This window comes from Hydra viridissima, unplaced genomic scaffold (genome assembly GCF_058129835.1).
Source record: "Hydra viridissima isolate aposymbiotic clone 2 unplaced genomic scaffold, HvirCarnegie_v1 scaffold_1, whole genome shotgun sequence".
NCBI classification, from domain to species: domain Eukaryota; kingdom Metazoa; phylum Cnidaria; class Hydrozoa; order Anthoathecata; family Hydridae; genus Hydra; species Hydra viridissima.
The window spans coordinates 41,335,093-41,353,012 of NW_028324300.1; the positions used below are offsets into that span (position 1 = coordinate 41,335,093).

The following is a 17,920-nucleotide window of genomic DNA, read 5'->3' on the forward strand; positions in this document are numbered from 1 at the left end:
TCAAAATTCCAAAATGCTAGTCTGCAATATTTTTTTCCTCATTCAGTGATAATAGTATTCCTCAATACATACAGTTGTAAATGGTCTGTAAAAACTATCCATGTTGAAACTTATTAACATGCTAATGACTAGAATATCTTAATATAATTTCCTTTTGCCAGATTAGGTCACAGTAATACTAATTAAATTATTTATGTATTTTTACCACACATTTTTAACAACTATAATAACTCAAACAAATATCTTTTATACTTTAACTTTAAAAACCTAACACAAACTTAATTAACTAAAATACTTAATAAACTAACAAGATAATTTTGTGTGTGTGTGTGTGTATATATATATATATATATATATATATATATATATATATATATATATATATATATATATATATATATATATATATATATATATATATATATATATAATAAAAATAATTATAACAAGTAAAGAAAAAACTTAAAATGTGGAAGTATAAATTTATGCCAAATTAAATATTTTATTTACTTAAATGTTAAAACCAAAATATTCTCAAGAATTAAAAAGAATATTTCAAACAGCATTGGGCAATGCAGCTTTAAATAAAAAAGAACCAACAAAAAAATGAGACAAAAAATTTAACTCTATTGAATATTTATTGAAACAAGATATTAATGTATTTTAAAAATTTAATTTTTATGATTAATGTAACTCTTTAATAATTCCCAAAACCTCAGTTGATTTATATTTTTAAACCTTACCAAATAGTTGGTTCCATTTTATTCAAACTTTTGAAAAAAGTTTATTTATAAATGTAAACTGATAAAAATATATTCTAATCATAACTGCTATAAAAACGTTGCGCTACTTTAACTTCTTTCATGGTTAATACGTGTTCTAATCTGGGTAACTGTAAAATTTTCTAATAAACTAGTGTTTTGAAGAACATCTACTATTCGAGTTCGAGAAAGAGGTCCTCCCAAAATTAGATCTTTCCCATGGATTTTTAAATCATTTAGTTGCTCTGCTGACCAGCTTTTCCTATCATAACTCAAATGCCTTTTTGTCTAAATTAAATACTATATATCTATATATTCATATATATCTATATATTCATATATATATATATATATATATATATATATATATATATATATATATATATATATATATATATATATATATATATATATATATATATATATATATATATATGAATATATACATGAATATATAGATAAAAAAACTAAACTAAAATTTAACAAAGCAACCTTTGTGTCTACTTCTGTGACAGTGCATTTTCTCTTGATGCTTTTTAATTTATCGTACACTTGTCTTGGAGAACAATTAAAACTATTGGATGGTGAATTAGCAAGCAAAGATCTAACTTGGCTATATGTTATATTTTGATTTTCCGGAAATAGTTAACCTTATAATGAGGTCTCTTCATTCCTCCATATTTTTTTAGGATTATTAAAACTTACTTGATTAATATTGATTGGAGAATGAAGAATAAAATCAATGTTTAGTTTTGATGGTGAAAAATTATAAAATGATGGTGATGTTTGAAAACATTTTCTAATTATATCGCTTCCTTTAACAGCATGGTCCAACTGATTTTTGGTTTCATAATGGACAGCTGCAGTTTTTTTGCTATGGGCCATGGAAGCTGCCACAATACCTCTCTGGTTATAAAACGGACTACTTTCATTATTTACCATAGTCGATGTTGTTTTCCGAACTATGTTAGCTGATAATTTTTTAGGAATACAACGCCCATCAAAAATACCAGCTTTTACCCATAAGGAATTTAATCTGCCACTAATATCTCCGGGAGACATTTCGTTTCCAGACCAAGATAAAAAAGCTTTATCTGACTTAATAATTGGCAACTTTGGTCTAATAAATTTAACAAATATTTCAAACCATTCAAACTAATGGATTTAGTGTTACTCAAGCTGGATCATACTTTGCAATGGTTTTGTGATCCCAAACACTTACCACTCGAATGCCGTTATCTAAAACTTTGTGTCTTGCATACTCTTTCATTCTCATATGAGCAGTATCACCAGATCTGTGGGCACCACAAAAATGAACAATATAAATCATATGATCCCTATATGAACAATACTCAAATTTAGATATTGGTTTAGCATTATCAATTTTTAAACTGTCTTGCAATTCTTTGGCAAATAATGCATTTTTGCTGTTTTCATATTTTTAATTTGATAATTTGATCTGGTGTAACAAGCATTTCATAGTCATCCTCTGCTTTTTTATATTTTTGTAGATTGGCTTTAGGTTTATGTTTTTCCAATTTTCTATGTTCATAATTGTTTTAAATATATCTTCAACAGAGAGATTAGACGGCCTGCTTTTTGATGCTGAAAGAAGTAAACAAAAATCTTTCAATGAATTTAAGTGGGGTTTTATTGAGCCTGCTCCTAATTTTCGCTCAACACAATATTTTTGAAGATAATGACTTCTAATGATATCCGTATCATTTTCAAAAAGTACATTAACAGATGATGTTGCATTAACAGCAAGTAAAATTCTCTTGACATCCTCTCTAACCCTCTCAAGAGATCTAGAACTACGAACTCTATCCGGACCTGTGTAAAAATTGTAAAAATCAGTTAGCAAAGTTTCAACCAATGAGTTTAATTTAACTTTTAATGACTGATTTGAAATTTCCTCTGTATCAGAAAAAACATAATCAGAGTCATTTTTATTGTCATCATTATCAGTGCCAACATCATCATAATCTTCATCTAAACAATATGTATTTGGGACCATAGATACTCTAGGTCTTAGTTGAGGCAATACAGAAACTGGAATAGTTAGATTTTCCATATTAAAATGCTGAGATTTTTCTCTAATTAAAGATGTTGGATTATTCAAAAAATTGTAATTGTTTGAAGATTCATTTTCAGAACTGTTTGATGAAACTGTGGGTTTATAGATCTATAGAGCTTTACTGGGAGATTCAGTACTAATCTCTATTCCTTTGTATACTTTTGCACTTTTTAGAAGTGCGTTATATTCTTTTCCAGGATGAATATTATGAGCCTTACTCTTCAGATGTTCGCCAATACTTTTTGTAACTTTGTAGCAGTTGGGTACTGGACATGTTTTTTTTTTTATGACAGTTTTTAAATTTTAATGGAGAAGGTTTTTTTTTATAAGGTTTTCTCAAGTTAAAAACCTTAATAAAATAAAATAGTAAAATCTAATAACACTAATATCATCTTAACTTCAGTTGAAAGTGGACAACTAATTAAGAATGTTTATGTAAACATACTTCAAAATTTGACCTTCAGAAGTAATAACTTGTGAAGCAGCAGGACTTGTAATAACATCATCAAAACTTTCTATATATTCATTTAAAGATGCTAAGCTTAAACAAAATCATACAAGATTATTGAATCCAAAAATGTATTACTTCTTTATTACTTCAATTGAAAGTAACCGGCTAATTAAAAATGTTTATGCAAACATACCTTAAAATTTGAGCTTCAGAGCTGATAACATGTAAAGCAGCTGGACTTGGAACCAAATGTTCCAAAGCTTCTTTGAATTCATTACTAGATGTTAAGCTAAAACAAAATCAAACAAGATTATTCAATCCAAAAATCAAATACGTCTTCTTTACTCTAATTAAAAGCGGACAACTAATTCAAAATTTGCATGTAAACATTCTTTCAAATTTGAGCTTCAGAGCTAATAACTTGTAAGCAGACTTGCAACCAAATCTCCTAAAATTTCTTGGAATTCATTTCTAGATGTTAAGTAAAACAAAATCATAGAAGATTATAAAATACAAAAATCTATTACTTCTTCATTACTCTAATTGAAAATGGACAACTAGTTAAAAATTTGTATATTTACTTCATATTTTAAAATTTGAGCTTCAGACCTAATAACTTGCAAAGCAGCAGAACTTGCAACCGAATCTCCGAAAGTTTCTTGTAATTCATTACAAGATGTTAAGCTAAAACATAATCATAGAAAATTATTAAATACAAAAGTCCAATACTTCTTCATTACCTAATTGAAAATGGACAACTAATTAAAAAAGGTTATGTAAACCTTTTTTAATATTTGAGCTTCAGAGCTTATGACATGTAAAGCAGCAGGACTTGCAACCAAATCTTCAAAGACTTTTTTGAACTCATTATTAGATGTTAAGCTAACACAAAATCATAGAAGATTATTAAATACAAAAGTCTATTACTTCTTCATTACTCTAATTGAAAGTGGACAACTAATTTAAAAAGATTATGTAAACATACTTCAATATTTGAGCTTCAGAGCTAATAACTTGTGAAGCAGCAGAACCTGCAACCAAATCTCCAAACATTTCTTGTAATTTATTACAAGATGTTAAGCTAAAACATTAATATTAGAAAATTATTAAATACAAAAATCTATTACTTCTTCATTACTCTAACTGAAAATAGACAACTAATTAACAAAAGTTTATAAACATACTTTAATATTTGAGCTTCAGAGCTAATAACTTGTGAAGCAGCAGAACCTGCAACCGAATCTCCAAAAGTTTCTTGTAATTCATTACAAGATGTTAAGCTAAAACATAATCATAGAAAATTATTAAATACAAAAGTCCAATACTTCTTCATTACCTAATTTATAATGGACAACTAATTAAAAAAGGTTATGTAAACATACTTTAAAAATTGAGCTTCAGAGCTAATAACTTGTGAAGCAGCAGAACTTGCAACGAAATCTTCAAAAGTTTCTTTGCATTCTTTACTGGATGTTAGACTAAAACAAAATTAAGCAAGATTATTAAACCCAAAAATCTATCACTTCTTTGTTACTTCAATTGAAAGCGAACTAATTAAAAAAATTTATATAAACATAATTTGATAGTAATAACTTTCAAAACTCTTTTTAGTACAAATAACTCATTTTTGTTTACATGAAGTAATGCAAGAGTTTTGTTGCGAATTGCAATTTTCTTATGAAAAATGCAATTGTTACAAAAAATGTTATCAATAAAAGACTAAATTAAATACTGTTTTGCACATTTAGGAAAGACGTAACTTAAACTTAATGCTGAAAATTTTTTTAAATTAACTCTAACTATTTTCTTTTCAGCCATATTTCAAAACAGTAATATATCTAGATTTTTCCTTTTTTTGTTATATACAGTTTTTAAGATTTGTTCTCAGAAATAAGTTATACATAATATAGTAATAACTTCTGAAAAAGCTGGAATTGTTACAGTTTAATAATGCTAGACTTACTTTGTATACTAGGTTGTAATAAATAATAAAAAGTGTAAAATATTGCTCCAACTCTTCCTTAATGTCACATTTAAAGACAAAAATTTAATGACAAAAATTAAATATATATATATACATATATTTTAAATATATACATACATTTCAAATATATATATATATATATATATATATATATATATATATATATATATATATATATATATATATATATATTTAAAATATATTTATTTGTAAATAACTTTCATTTAGTAAGTATGTACGTATGAGTAGAACAAAATACAAATTATTGTATGTAATTTTAAAGTATCACGAGAAACAACTTTTAAAAGATTATAGCAAAAAAGCTTTTTAAATGAGATATAGCTTAAGTCCTGTTCAACTTTGGTGTCTTGCATATAAGTTTGTGTTGAAATAAAAAGAATCGTCTAACTTGTTCAATAAACGATTATCAAAATGTTTAATAGAACTTAAAAGTTTACAAAAATTTCAAATACATCTTACCCTGATGAAAACTCCTTTTTTTTTGACACCTATAAATACTCAAGATAATATATTCAATCCTGATCAAATTATAAACCCAAATTAATATTTTTTGTCTTTCTTTAAGTAAAACTTGTTTTTTTTAAACTTTATTTGAAATACAAGCAATACAAATTTAAACTTTATATTTACATAAAATATAATAATTTTGCAACCTGAGTACACAAAATAGTTATAAAGATATGTTTTTAGCATAAAATTTAATATTTTGTTGATCCCTTCTTACTACTCAAAGGTACTTTTTACTACATTTAGACATTAATTACACAATGACATTTCCGCATAATATAAGTGCAATTTAACTTTCAAATAGCCTATATAATGGTCCTATATAAATCTGTGATTATTCCTGATCATTCAAGAAGTCAATAGTTTTTTAAAGGATTTCGTGGTGTGGCATAGGGCTGCATTTGGTATAAATATAATCCTTATGTTATTTGGAAATCAATCACTCAATAGAGGTAAAAGACGAGTTTCAATGACTTTTTCTATTGGTCCTGTTTTATTATTTCATTCACAATGCACAGTCAGGTGGGTCAACGTTTTTATTTTTTTGGATCCAGGAGTACTCATAATATGTTTTTATGTACTAAAATATTTGAAACAATAATAATTTTTTCTCTTATTAGTTTTGTCTTGTGTTGGTGCAGCGCAATTTAAATATGTCGATTTTACAAAAGACTCATCAAATTAGCATAGCCAATGTGACTTCTATTTTTCTATGTTCAGAAATAACGTAGACATGAAAATTTAACACCAATTTTAGCGTTGTTTTATTAGATTTTACTATTTTATTATTTTTGCTAAATGCTATGCAAACACGAAAAATGGATCATTTTAGATTTTACAACAAGAAAAAAACAACTGGCAAAACATTTTATAGAGTGCAGCTAATATAAAAAAAGGGTGATTCATAAAATTTAGCTTTCAAAATTTTTTGGCAGTATATAATCTCTCACCAAAGCTATTATAAATTATTATTAAAGTAAAAAAAATTGATAAAACATTAAAAAAAAAATTTTTTACCTTTTAAACAACCACAAAAAGTAATTTAGATATTTAAATATATATATAATAGGAATAAAAAATAAAAATAAATAAAAAATAAAAAAAAAAATCCAAAACCTTTTTAAATTCACACCCTTGTGAAGTAAATACCTGAAAAATCCAAAACCAAAATTATTCTAATACTTCTGCAAATTTAAAATTTTACTAAAATACTTTTAAAATATGCTAGTAATATAAATATACTGTTTATATCTCACCATTGATGGAGTGATAAAAACTTTTCTTTGCAAATCCTTTTTTTTTCAACAAAAAAGCTATATTATATAGGTTATATTGTAATTTTATCCAATCTTTATAATAATATTAAGTACAGTAAACTGCTGATAACTCAAACCTCCTAGGGACCAAGAAATTAGTTAGCAGATGTTTGAGTTATCCCGAGGTTTTTTTTGAGTCTAACTTTTACAGATAAAAAAAAATAAAACTAATAGTTTGATCTGTAGGGTAATTAAAATGTTTAATAAATTAAAATGTCCTAAAGTCACTTTGTCTCAGTTTTGAAATAATGCTTCTTTCAATTGATATTGAGAAAATTAACCAAATTAAAGTGAATGAACGAAAATTAATCACTTTCATTAAGACTTTTATTTAATTTTGCTCTAAAGTTTGAATTTTAAAGCAGAATTTCCAACTATAGGGACACATAATTGAACTTGGCAAATGTTTGATTTATCGGGGGTTCGAGTTATCAAATTATTTTATAGAAAAATGTTAGTGAGAGTTTAACAGCAATGTGATAACACTTCAAGCTACTAGAAATTTGAGTTATTAATGGTTCAAGATATCAGGAGTTTATAGTATTGTTAATTCAAATATTTCAATATAACCTGATAATTTTAAATATACAACATATAATGTAAACCATTTAATTTAATGAAACAAACCTTTCCGTGTAAATATGCTTTAACATCATCAATAGTGAAAGGTTGCAAATACTTTTTCTAGAAATAAAAACAAAAAAGAATAATATATTTTACTGTTTTGACCAGAACCATAAAACTTTTATGCAGAAGTGAGGAAACTAATTGCAATTTTATTTCAAAACGAAAAAAAGTTCAATTAAATAAGTAGTACAATTATTTTTTTAATATTTAAACATCTTTTATATTTAGAAAACAATAAACATCTATTTAATATTTACAAAACCATTGTTTGTTTTAAAAATTTTTCAATATTTATTTGGAAAACCTGGTAATTTTTTATAATTTTTGTTTTTTTGTTGTTGTTTTTTTACTTAATGCCTAATAAATGTTGTTGAATATGTATTTGCAATATAAATACTTATAATACAATTTAAATATAAAAAGTAAATAATTAACATTTTTTCTCCAACATTGATTAGAGCCATCTCCATAATCATAACAAAGCTCTGTATCTTTTGGGATATACTTTTTAGCAAATAACTTCAGACTTTCTTTTCCATCTATGATGCATGTCCTTGGCAAACAATTTGAAAATTCTTCAGGAGCATCATTAATGTAACGCCCCAAACATTGTGAGTCTGTAGCATCAATGCTAATAGAGATAATGAACTTGTTAAAAGAAAATTAAACACAATTAAATTATAAACATATCAAAGTAATAGATCAACTTTTAGATCTTTGTCATGACCTAGAATAATTTTTTATTAGGTGTTTACCCTATTTTTGTATCAAGGATGTGATTAGTAGTATTCTAATGTTTAATTTAAGTTTAACAACAACATAGATGAAAGCTCATAAGAACACCTGTTATAAGTGCATAGTTTGTTATTTTGGTCAAGTAATATATAATAAACAACTTTTGTTAACAAACAGATGCTATAATCGTTATTGAGTGTAAAGATAAAAAAATAATCAACTCAGATCTTAACTTCAATAACTCTGGTTTCAAATTTGAAAGACTGAATCCATTTTTGAAAATTTAAATTAAATGTCATTTATGTCTTTTTTAAAAAAGGGAATTTGGAAACCACTTTCACTATGCATAATATTTTAGAAGGGACTGTTAAAGGGTTAACACTCATTGATATTATATATAATTTAAATTTTATTATTATACTTTTTAATTTTTCTAAAATATTAATTTGTCAACTGTTTAAAAAAAAAGGATAAATAATATCAATAAACTCACTACTCAAAAAATGTTGAAAAGTTTAGGATTTAGGAACAACTTTGGTTTTAAAATCTTAAAATATTGCAAGGACCACAGATGTTAACAAGGCCAATTATAACAAGGTCAAGGCCAAGACAACATGTTTCAAGGCCAAGAGTTTCAAGCCCAGCAAACACACGAACGTCAGAAGGACGTCGCGAGGACGTCCCACTCTGACGGTTCGTTTATAGTCGCAAAGTGTAATCCCGCTTGACTTCAATTAAAGACGTCATAATGACGTCGCGTTTGTGACTATAAACAGACCGTCTGGACGTAGATGTGAAAAAATAACTTAAACAACAATATTGTTTTTATTTAAAAGAAGTAAACAAACTGCTTTCTCTTAGGCCTAATATGTTGTAAAAAAATTTTATACCAGCATTGCATGGAGTGATTATTATATCTTAGAAAGATCCAATTTCAGGGAAATTAAAGAGAAGAATAAAGATAAAAAATCTATTTAAACAAAAAAATCTTTATTATAAAAGAACATAAAGGTTCATTTCTTGATCTTTAATTGTTTTCATGTCGTAGTTTTTTCATACCACCTTTTCGCAAAGGAGCGTGTTTCAAAGTAACACCAATACTATTTTCGACATTATTTTCTGTATATTTTTTCGACTTTGCAACAGTTGCTAGAAAAAGAAGAAAAAAATTAAACTTTTTTTTTTAAATCTTAATTTTCGAACTTGTTTTTATTAATCTTAAAACTAGTTGGCATAAAGTATTATTTCCCAAGTTTGTTATAAGTCTAGGCTTTAGCCACAAAGCTCGCCATTTGGAATCAAATTTAGACAAACTGAATTGCCATTATGCAGCTATTAGCTATATGAGTGATTGTCTCCTACGACCATTTTATATATAATCTTAAATCGGACACCCTGTATATTTTTCTAATTGTAACTAATATTATTTTTTCTAAAATTAAAAAGAAATATTTTTTTATTGTAAAATGGCTAATTAAAAATATATCTATCTATTTATCTACCTATAACTGCTGCCTCAAATTTTAACAATCCGTTATTTTCCATATTTTAGAATTGAACTAAAAAAGTGTTGTGCATTTTTTTTCTAATTTGTAATAATAATTTAACTTAGTAATAAATAATCTAATTTGACATAAATATAAATAACTTACCAACTAATAACTTCATTGTATTTGTTTTTCAAAAAGATAGCTTATTCAACTTCCCATTCAAATTGTATTCGCTCAAGATGCCATTTGACATAACCCTCAAAACTAACACATGTAATTTACCACCTCAAACAAATGAACTTAAAAACACAATCATCAAAAATGGGGAAGATTTCCGGGGCCCAAAAAAAAAATAATTTAATATTTTCTTTTATAAATTTCCCTAGACCAAATGTACAATTAATGATTCTTGTGGGGGCCATGGTAATATTATATGATAATACAATAATAATTATCAATCATTTCTATATGGCAAAAACCATATTTTTTAAATATATGAAAAAAATCAAAAATAAGATATCCGTAACCAACTTGCTTGTTCATAATATTCCTATCATATTCATGGCATGTTGCTCCCCCATAGTTTTCAAAGCGACTAAGCTAAATAAAAACAAAGTAGAAGTTTCTTAGTGTTTATAAATTTATCTGCAAATAACACACAACCCGAGTGCTTATTTATTCTAACTTTATTTTTAAATGTTGGGAGAAAATAATAAATGACCTTCTAAAGGTAGCAATACATTTTAAATTTTAATAATAACTATTTAAAAAGTTATTTGAAAATAAATACAAATTTACTAAATATTTATAAGCAAAAAAACTATATAAATTATTATTTATAAGCAAAAAAAAAAAAGTTTAAAAAACTATTTTATCTTTTCTTTCAGATATTATCTTCGAAACGTTCTTTTAACATTTTAAAATGGAGTTAGAATAAATAAGTACTCAGGTCACGAACAGTTCTAATTACTAAGTTGCTCTAGGATTTTTAAAAGAAGACAATTTTCAAATTGCCATCTAAATCGTGGATATAGTATTTAAATGAAAAGCAATGAAAATGATTTTCTGAAACAAAATTGAAACTCACAAAACACATTTTTTTATCATTTTCACAGAGAGTTTCATTGAACTCTTTAAATTTTTTGATTTCAGTAAATTGTCAAATAAAGAAAGGTGAATCATCCTTTTCATATTGCTGACCAAGTGACTTAATCATTTCTTTTAAAACAATAAAGTTCTCAAAAACTTTTGATTGGAATCCTAAAATATAATAACTTGTTTAGCCTACTTTGAGATTCCAAATTATTATTGTTGAATAGTATCCATGTTGATTAATGTCAACCATTTCACATATTTAGAGAAACTTCATTAGAAAAAAAGATCTAAACAAAAAATATACTTACTTTGAAATGATGCAACAGATATACTCATAGTATCTGAACTATTATTCAAAAGGACCTGATTTCTTACAGGAGACAACAGTTTAGGGCTACTTCTACTACTGAAATCCTCTGGTGATGCTAAAAATATTTGATGACATGGATTTTTAAATTCAACTTTATATAATATTAATTATCTTGGGCTCACAAGATTCAAAATGTACTTCCAAAGTTATCAAAATCGTTATATGAAAAAAAATATAGCACAAAAACTAGCATAAAACAAGTTTAAACGACATATTTAGAAATAATCAAAGATGGAAAGTATACTAATAAAATGTGCTCTACACAAAACATACGTAATTGATGTGATCTACGAATTAAAGCATCCTCTAATACCAACTTCCTTTTCTTTTTATCTGGGGAACTGTATTTAAGATCCTCCACTATCAACTTCCTTTTGCTTATATCTGGGGAACTGGATTTAGGAGTGCTGAACTCTATCAGTAAATATATCATCGATGACTTTTGTTTATTATTAAAGGAATTTATTACCATAAACTGTCAATTATAAAAAATAATATAAAATAATCGATATCTGGAACTAAAAATATAAAAAGATATTCTTATTAGTATTTACATACTACTTATCATTACTCCAATATATCAATGAAATGATATAAATATCCTGTAAATTACAGCAGAAATTAAATAAGTTAAAATAAAAAAGTTTTGTTTCTTTACCTTTTCTGCTAGTTTTTCTTTTATCTGATAAATGTGGTGGAGGTGGCATTGTAACATAATTTTTAGGACCAGACACTTTAGGTTCTAAAACTAAAGAAAGTAATTAACCAGGCCAAATACATGAAAATACACCAAACACATAACTTAGCATGATTTAAAATATTTCGATAATTCAATTGTTTTCTAAAAACTGCTTTCTACAAAAATATTCTCTTGTAAACTGCATGGTAACTAAACTTATGAATGTGTAAACATTTGATGTTTTTTATTTGATACTTCCTTGATTAAAACTCTGCTGAAAAGTTAATTTATAAAGGCTTTTTTGGAACAAATATTTATTATAATTTTTAAAAATAGTATTGCTTATTAAAATAGTAACTTGTATCAGCCATCCTTTACTACATTTTAAAAGTAAAAAAAAAAAAAAACATTTACCTTCTTTATTATTTGGAGGTGAAGTAAAATTAAAATTCTCACAAGTATGGGGATCATCTGATATATAAAATAAGTAAACATAGCATCAACAAAGTAATACACGTTGCATCCTTGCATTTGGTTAGTAATTTTTTTTTAATGTCATAAATACATTTTAAAAAAAATATGAATAATGATATACATTTCAGAAAAGTTCTTCTCAAAAAATGCATCTATATGCATTTTTTGATAAGAATTTGTAAGCAGAACTGTATGCAGCTAAAATGAATTAAGTTGAAAAAAAAGTGATGTTTATTTTTACCTTTATTTTCTTACCTATCTCTTCTTACAGTTCCTTCTTTTAACTGATGAATATGGTAGAGATGGTATTTTTATTTTATTTTTAAAATGTCATTCTTTAAAACTAAAAATCAAGAGCAATGAAAACAAATTCTCCAAAAAGTTATTTCCTCATTATAAATGTTTAGTTTAGTTGTTTAGTTCCAATTAATGTTTAGTTCCTTAAGTAAGGCCTTACTTGTGCAAAGTCTTAGCACAAGTACGGAACTAAACGTTCATTGGAACTAAACAACAAAATTAAACTGGACATTTACAATTCTTCTTTGCCAAAGAAGAAGCCTCCCTTGATTTTTTAAAAATCAATATAATTATATCGATTTTTAAAAAAATCAAGAGAGGTTTCTTCCTTGCACAAGTAAGGAACTAAACATTTACTACAAATCTGAATAATGGAATTAGAACAAAAATCACAAACACACATAACTAACCTTATAAACCTAGGATAGATTGATCTTTGATAAAGCCCTTTTTAAAGTAATAATTAAAATTAAATAAAAATCTTTAAAGATTTGCTTTATATTAACTTAAGGTAATATATTATATGCGGTATAATATAATTGAGCCGCATAGCTAATTCTGTTTAAAAAAAATTCAATATAGAAAAGTCAGCGTCAGACGTCTAAGGAACTTCTTTTTGAGGTCAGATACTGACGTCGCAGTAAGGTCAGACTTTTGGCTGTCACATTTAAGTTGTGTTTTGGTCATTTGACCGACCGACCATTATAGGACGTCAAGCGGACGTCCCCCTGACGTCTTGTGTTTGCTGGGAGGTCAAGGCCAAGAACTTAATTTTTGGTCTCAAGAGCAAGATCAAACTTTGTATTAAGGGAAAGGAGATTTTAAGATTATTTGATTTGGTGGACCCAGACCATCTAGTAAGGGGGCAATTTAATGATTTGTTGATAGGTTAATGATTTGTAAGCAGGCAAGGTAACAATTTAAAATTTGCGTCACACAATTTTATTAAAAATTGCATGCCCAATTTAAACAGTCTCCCTAATTTACTTGTTTTTAATATATAGATTTACAAAAAAAATAAATTTAAAATATCAAAGAGGAGAAGGGAGGCTGCCCCATCACTCCCAACCACCTTTCCTATGGCTCCGCTTATGACTAAGGCCTTGCCTTACATAAAAAGAAAAAATTGGATGATGTTGATATTAGCTGTTACCATTAACTATAAGTCATAACTAATAACATTAACTAGCACATTAACTATTATAGCCTATAAGTGCTGTTAATGCTAAAATTTGGCTGTAAATCATAATGAGCCATAAGATTTCATTTCATTTAAGAAATGTAAAAGTTTTGAGCAACAAATCACACATACAAGCTCTTATTGAACATAATACAGTTAGTAATTAATGTTTTTTAATTACTAATTGTATTAACAATTAACTATTTTTGTTATTAGAGTATATTGTTACAGTTGTGGTATATGTATAAAGCATATTGGGCACAATATCCACTTGGGCACAATATCCACTTCGAGTTAATTTAAAATTAAAAAGTTAAAAAAAAAAGTTTAAAATGTCAAGTTGTAAATAATACAGTTTTTACTACAGTTTTTAATACATGTAATAATAGTAATAAAGTAATTTAAAAAATTGTAATTTAGAAATAAAAGATTTATTGCTTGTAATTAAAATAAATATTCATATGCATATCTATAAATTTTTAAAATTCGTTGTTGTATAAGTACAGGTATATATAAATAAATTTTGGACTAATAATATTTATTAAAAATGCCCTAAAAGTTCTGAATTCAATAAAATATGGTGGAAGGTAAATACCTAATATTTTAACACCAACGCCAGATTTGTTAACAAGGCCAAAAGTAGTAAGGCCAAGGCCCTATGTTACAAGGCCAGGGCCAAAAGTTAAAAGGCCAAGGACAAGGCCACATGTTACAAGACCAAGGACAAGGCCACATGTTACAAGACCAAGAATAAGAGTTTCAAGACCAAAACCTACAGAAACACTTTCAAGACCAAAGACTTAAATTTTTGACTTACTTTAATAAAGTAAGTACGTAAAATAAAAATTAATTATATATTTAATTACATAAAATAAACAATGAAAACTTTTAATTCTTTAATGTTATATATTTTTTTATGAAGGCCAAGGGAAAAACAATCATGGTCAAGGACAAAAATTTCAAGACCAAGACCAAGGCCAAGGCCAAACATTTTAAGACAAGGCCTTAATATTTGGCTTTAAGGCAAAGCCAGGGTCTAACAACTCTGGCCAAGGCCAAAACCAAGGCCAAAACCAAGGCCAAAACCAAGGCCAAAACCAAGGCCAAAACCAAGGCCAAAACCAAGGCCAAAACCAAGGCCAAAACCAAGGCCAAAACCAAGGCCAAGAGTTTTAAGGCCAAGACCAAGAGTTTCAAAGCCAAGGCCAACAGCCTAATTTTTGGCCCTAAACAAGCCCAAGGTCAAGACCAAGTACTAAAACTTTGACCAGGAAAAAATGGTGTTAGCATTTTGAAGTAATTTTGACACATCAAGCTAAATTTAAAACTAAAACTTTTTTTATGGTAATAACTTTAAGAAGAAGTTGAATACAAAAATAATGTTAAAGGCTAGGCAAATAAATTAATATATTAAATGTAGAGATAATCAAGTTCCAAAATTTAACAACCCATATTCCAACTGCTAATCTCAAATTATTTTCTGTTTTTATTCCTCACAAATTCTTTATAGTGATAAAAGAATAGTGTGAATTAGGTTGGTTCAAATTTTTAAAAAAATTAAAAACTATTCAATTTTATTGAAAAAGTGAAGAATCCTAATTATTTTGATTTCTTAAAATCTGTGGAATTGGAATCAGCCCACCTTTAAGTAAATTGTATTTCATTTACTAATGGTAAAATCAAGTATTACCTAAGTCAATTTACATTTTAAATATATTAAATAAAAAATTTAAGAAAAAATTATTTAATTGAAAATCTCATACCTCATTTTTTTATTATTCAAATAAAGATCAAAAATAAAACATCCTTTATTTTGCATAGCGTATCTTTGGCTGTGTATTTTAGCTTCATTTCTTGAAATAGTTTCACCTTTATATTCAAGTAAAGCATCGCCAACTTTAAATTCTTTTTTTGTAAATACTCCATATCCTTTAAAAATTATATGATTTGTTAAACCACAAAGTATATATAGGTATGAAATATATATATATATATATATATATATATATATATATATATATATATATATATATATATATATATATATATATATATATATATATATGTATATATATATATATATATATATATATATATATATATATATATATATATATATATATATATATATATATATATATATATATATATAAATATAGATATCTCTGTTTGTACATTAAATCATTATTAGGGAGAACATGCAGTGAGTATATCTGCACATGCTGGGAGCAATTGCTTTATTAACTTAACCTTTATAATCTAAATAAGCAACTTACCGATTACATTATCTATGAAAATCTTTTGAAAATCCTATTATGACTAACATCATAGAATTTTTCTTGAACTGATGGTGAACTTTTACCTCTTCTCTTAAATATAACAATTAGTTTTAATATAATTAAACTTATATACTTTACATACTATACTAATAACATGTTATTTACACATAAAATACTGGTTTGTGTATTTAAGAGATCTATAGGAAAAGTAGTATGTACAGTGTCTCAAAAAATTATCCGACCAAACATTTTTAAAAATATTTTTCCTAAAAAAAGTGCTGTATTTTCATAAATTTAGACTTTTTTGGTAAACTCAAGATTAATGAAAATAAAAGAACATGTTTTTAAATAGATTTTATTTATTTTAATGTAAAATATGAATCACAAGGTTTTCAGTCTTAAAATAAAGGAACTTAGGTCGTTTTTTTATTGTCAAAAAAATATTTGACCAAACACAGTGTTTGTTTCATAACAAGTTATTATGTAACAAAACAATTATTTTAATACTTTGTTGGGCCTCCCTTTGCTTGGATTACAGCTTCTAGACGTCTAGGCATTGATTCAACTAAAGATTTTGTTTCTTCTGGTTGAATCTTTTCCCAGGCTTCTTCAATTGCCACTTTTAAGGGTCTTTTTTGGAAAATGACCGATCTCCAATTTTTCGGTCTAAAATTTCCCACAAATGTTCAATGGGATTAAGGTCCGGTGATTGTGCGGGCCATTCCAAGACCTCAAGAATATTTTCAGCAAACCACTCCTTGGTTTTAGTGGCCCTATGCTTGGGATCGCTATCTTGCTGAAATGTAAAATCAGATCCTAGCCGAAGTTTTCGAGCAGACGACTTCAAATTTTGCCTTAATATGTTTCTGTATTGCACCTGATCCATTAAAGTATCAATAAATTGGAGTTTTCCGACACCCTTCCAAGCCATTGAACCCCATACCATCACGTTACCGCCGCCATACTTGACAGTTCCTCTCACGCAGCTTAATTTGTAGGCTTCTCCGGCTTTTCTCCAAACTTTTTGGGCTCCATCAGATGACTTTAAGTTGAATTTCGATTCGTCGCTCCACAGGATCTTTTTCCAGAAACTTAACGGCATGTTTTTGAACTTCTTAGCAAACTCCAATCTTCGTTTCATGTGTTTCTTACTCAAATATGGTTTATTACGCACAAGTCGTCCTTGAAATCCCTGGTCTCGGATACGATTTCTGATTGTCTGATGGGATAATTTGATTCCATTATTCTCTTCAGCTTGCTCAGCCAGTTTTCGAGCAGAAATGAAGCGATTTTTCTTGACTTGTATAATTAAGTTTCTATCAAAACTCTTAGAAGTCTTTTTTTTGCGACCCTGCCCTTCTTTTGTGGCTGTTGTTCCGATCAAACTATACTTCTTCATTATGTCGGATACTGTATTATGAGGAATTCCAGTCTCTTGCTGCACCTGACGATTGGCTTTACCCCGATTGACTAGATCAACAGCTAAATTTCTCTGAGAAACAGTCCAGTGACGTTTACCTCCCACCATTTTACTTAAAAAAGCAAGAAACCTTTTTTTTATACATAATTTTTTTTTT

The 17,920-nt window shown here is 26.8% G+C and overlaps 2 pseudogenes; both read right to left on the bottom strand.

The window, feature by feature from the left end:
• Positions 1-818: 818 nt before the first annotated feature.
• On the bottom strand, positions 819-15,851 carry LOC149895071 (uncharacterized; annotated as a pseudogene).
• Positions 9,507-12,644, bottom strand: LOC149895072 (uncharacterized; annotated as a pseudogene).
• Positions 15,852-17,920: the final 2,069 nt, after the last annotated feature.